The 4,839-nt window shown below is 36.1% G+C and overlaps 1 pseudogene; it reads left to right on the forward strand.

Annotated features, from left to right (window-relative positions):
* Window positions 1-4,133: 4,133 nt before the first annotated feature.
* LOC123241578 overlaps window positions 4,134-4,839 on the forward strand; it is a 57,411-nt pseudogene continuing 56,705 nt past the window's right edge.

The following is a 4,839-nucleotide window of genomic DNA, read 5'->3' on the forward strand; positions in this document are numbered from 1 at the left end:
TTAATAGTGACCTACAGTCACAATCAGTCAAAAAACCATGAATTACAGATAGGTGTACTTATCACAGAAATATTATATTTTGCTCTGTTCAAAAATCCCAGTTGAAAGGATTTGAAAAGGCATTTAGAATATCTAGAAACCACCTCTTGATAAATGATAGTTTTTTTAAGAGAAAATACAGCATTATATGTGCAGACTGCTGAAGAACAAACACTTAAATTTCGGGGCACGTGAATATCAAAGACTGAAGATATTAAAAAAGGAAGCCACAAATTAGCCTGAATGAGTAGAAGAGTGAATTAGACTGAAATTCTCTTTGTCAGTGGTTTGCTCATTCATTCTATTTCATCCAGAGCCCAATTTTCCAACCAGAACTGCAATGAATATCCCATATATGGGCCAAAATGAGGGGCTGGTAGAAGAGAGAGTGCTTGATTAAATCCAGTTAATGGTTCCTTTCAAAAAAGCTCATATAAGGAAGCATGATGAAGTACCATACAAAGAATCCAATGTCATTTAGAACAAGGAAGATTTGAGGGGAGAGATAAGAAGACCAAGAAGTTTGGTTAAACAAAGAGGTCAAGAAATGAAGATCAGGCTTCCAGGTTAAGATGGTGGCAGACTAAAAAACAGCTGTTTAACCTCTCCTAACCCACACATATAGGACTCCTCAAGAGGACATAAAAACAAATCCAGACAAACAAAGGGACCCCACAACAGGGCACAGAATTGAAGGTATGTGGGATCGGGACATTTCCATGCTATAAGGGGGTGAAACAGCTCTCACTAAAATGCAAGCTGAGCTCCCCCACCTCACACCACCTATAGGGCCAAAGCCAGCTCACAAGAGTTAGAGCAATTTTAGGGCATCCCTTAAGTCCTTGGCAGCTAACTGGGATCACCAGGACCTGCTACTGAGAGCAGCAAGAGTTAAGAGTAAAAGAACTATTGAATTAATAAATAAGACTAGAAGCTGGTATTTTCAAAAAACAATTAAAATAGACAAAGTATTGGTCAATCTAATAAGAAAAAGGAAAGAAGAAAACCAAATTGACAGTATTAAAGATGAAAAGGGAGACCTCACCTCTAATGAAGGGGAAAGTAAGGCAATCATTAAAAACTATTTCATCCAATTATATGGCAACAAATATAACAATTTAGGAGATATGGATGAATATTTACAAAAATATAAATTGCCTAGATTAACAGCAGAAGAAATAGAATATCTAAACAATCCCACATCAGAAAAAGAAATTGAACAAGCCATCAAAGAACTCCCTAAGAAAAAATTGCCAGGGTCTTATGGATTCACAAGTGAATTCTATCAGACATTCAAAGAACAACTAATCCCAATACTATACAAATTATTTGATATAATAAGCAAAGAGGGAGTCCTACTAAATTCCTTTCATGACACAAATATGGTACTGATTCCAAAGCCAGGTAGATCAAAAACAGAAAGAAAACTACAGACCAATCTCCCTAATGAACATTGATAAAAAAATCTTAAATAGAATATAGCAAAAAGACTCCAGCAAGTGATCAAGAGGATTATCCACCAGGATCAGTTGCGATTTATACCCAGAATGCAAGGATGGTTCAACATTAGGAAAACCATCCACATAATTGACCATATCAACAAGCTAACAAACAAAAATCACATGATTGTCTCAATAGATGCTGAAAAAGCCTTTGACAAAATACAGCACCCATTCCTATTGAAAACACTGGAAAGTATAGGAATAAAAGGACCTTCCCTAAAAATAGTAAACAGTATATATCTAAAAGCATCAACAAGAATCATATGCAATGGGGATAAATTAGAAGCCTTCCAAGTAAGATATGGTGTGAGACAAGGATGTCAATTATCACTCTATTATTTAACATTGTACTAGAAACACTAGCAGTACCAATTAGAGAAGAAAAAGAAATTGAAGACATTAAAATAGGCAATGAGAAGACAAAGCTATCACTCTTTGCAGATGATATGATGGTCTGCTTAAAAAATCCTAGAGAATCAACTAAAAAGCTAGTAGAAATAATCAGCAACTTTAGCAAAGTTGCAGGATACAAAATAAATGTACATAAATCATCATCATTTCTATATATTTCCAACACATCATAGCAGCAAGGGGTAGAAAGAGAAACACCATTAAAGATTACCCTAGACCATATAAAATACTTAGGAATCTACCAAAACAAAGACAGCAATTATATGAACACAACTACAAAACACTTTTCAAACAATTAAAACTAGGTCTAAACTATTGGAAAAAACATTAATTGCTCATGGGTAGGATGGGCTAACATAATAAAAATGACCATTCTACCCAAATTAATTCATTTATTTAGTGGCATACCTATCAAACTACCAAAAAACAAGAACAAAAGATCAAGAATATCGAGGGAAATCATGAAAAAAAATGTGAAGGAAGGTGGCCTAGCAGTATCAGATATTAAACTATACTATAAAGCAGCAATCATCAAAATGATATGGTACTGGCTAAGAGACAGAAGGGTGGATCAGTGGAATAGACATGGGGAAGTGACATCAGCAAGACAGTGTATGATAAACCCAAAGGGCCCAACTTTTGGAACAAAAATCCACTATTTGAGAAAACTGCTGGGAAATTTGGAAAATAATATAGGGGGGATTAGGTTTAGATCAGCATCTCACACCCTACAACAAGATAAATTCAGAATGTGTGAATGACCTGAATATAGAGAGGGAAACTATAAATTAATTAAGTGAACACAGAATAGTATACTTGTCAGATCTCTGGGAAAGGAATGATTTTAAATCCAAACAAGAGTTAGAGAAAATTACAAAATGTAAAATAAATGATTTTGATTATACTAAATTAAAAAGCCTTTGTACAAACAAAAACAATGCAGCCAAAATCAGAAGGAAAACAACAAATTGGGAAAAAATCTTTATAACAAAAAACTCTGACAGGGGTCTAATTACTCAAATATACAAGGAGTTAAATCAGTTGTATAAAAAATCAAGCCATTCCCCAGTTGATAAATGGGCAAGGGACATGAATAGGCAATTTTCAGATAAAGATATCAAAAGTATCAATAAGCACATGAGAAAGTGTTCTAAATCTCTAAGAAATAGAGAAATGCAAATCAAAACAATGCTGAGGTATCATCTCATACCAACAGATTGGCTAAAATGTTAGTAGGGGAGAGTAATGACTATTGGAGGGGATTGGCCAAATTGGGACATTAATGCATTGTTGATGGAGTTGTGAACTGATCCAACCATTCTGGATGGCAATTTGGAACTATGCTCAAGGGGCTATAAAAGAATGTCTTCCCTTTGATCCAGTCATACCATTGCTGGGTTTGTACCCCAAAGAGATCATAAATAAACAGACTTGTACAAAAATATTTATAGCTGCGCTTTTTGTGGTGGCAAAAAACTGGAAAACAAGAGTATGCCTGTCTATTGGGGAATGGCTGATCAAAATGTGGTATCTGCTGGTGATGGAATAATATTGTGCTCAAAGGAATAATAAACTGGAGGAATTCCATGTGAACTGGAAAGACCTCTAGGAATTGATTCAGAGTGAAAGGAGCAGAGCCAGAAACATTGTACACAGAGACCAATACACTGTGATAAAATTGAATGTAATGGACTTCTGTACTAACAGCAATGCATAATCCATAAAAATTCTGAGGGATTTATGGAAAAGAATGCTATACACATTCAGAGTAAGAACTACAGGAGAGGAAACACAGAAGAAAAGCAACTGCTTGAACACATGGCTTGAGGAGGTACATGATTGGGGATGTAGACTGAAAACTACCGCACCAATGCAACTATCAACAATTTGGAAATAAGTCTTGATCAATGACACATGTTAAATAAAACCACTGGAAATGTTCATAGGCTCTGGCAGAGGAGGGGCTTGAAGGGGAAAGTAAGAACACGAATCATGTAACCATGATAACTTTTCTAAAAAAAAATGACTAATTTAAAAAAAAAAGAAACAAATGAAGATCACTCTCTCTCCACCTAAGCTGTGTACTAGGAAGGGTTTAGGCTTCCTGCAACCTGAACTCTCTCTGTTGAATGGAATACACAGAGGAGACATGATGGGGAAGAAGAGCTTGCTGGAGAAACTATGCAAAGGGGTCAGTCTGACATGGATAAGTCCACGGAGCCCAACCCTGCAGGTGGGGAGCGAGGGAAGGGTAGAAGCACAGACTCTATGAGTCTCCCACTCCCTGAGCCACAGGAAATGAAATGTCTTTTGCAATCCTTGGAAAGAGAGAAAGAGAAATGATTAGAGGACGCTAGTGATATTGAAGAAGTTGGATTAGACCTCACTATATCACTAAAACCAGTTAGCTTCTACATAGCAGATAAAAAAGAAATTCTTCAGCAGCGTTTCTACATCATAGGAGAGAAGAAATTGTGGAAGATACTTCCTGATGTCTTTAAGAATGGTTCAATGGAAGAAATTAAAACAAAACAAAAACAAAACAAAAACAAAACAAAACAAAACAAAAAACCTCTGCCAGGACCAGTTAGAATGTCTATCAGGAAAAACAAAACAAACAAAACATAACTCTTGAAGGTTTTTGAGGGTGAGAATGGGTTCTACTCTGATACAGAAGAAGAAGCAGATGATGGATCTAAGATGGAATCAAAATCAGTCCGCAAGACAATAGTGTAGATCCTATCTCATCCCTGATGGAGAACAAGCAGCCTGAAAGTTTGAAATTAAAACAAGAAATGAAGATCAGTGCCATTCTACTAAGAACATGGGCTGCCTTTTCTCATAGGTGTGTGTGTGTGTGTGTGTGTGTGTGTGTGTGTGTGTGTGT

The sequence above is a fragment of the Gracilinanus agilis genome, chromosome 3 (assembly GCF_016433145.1).
Source record: "Gracilinanus agilis isolate LMUSP501 chromosome 3, AgileGrace, whole genome shotgun sequence".
In the NCBI taxonomy this organism is placed as follows: domain Eukaryota; kingdom Metazoa; phylum Chordata; class Mammalia; order Didelphimorphia; family Didelphidae; genus Gracilinanus; species Gracilinanus agilis.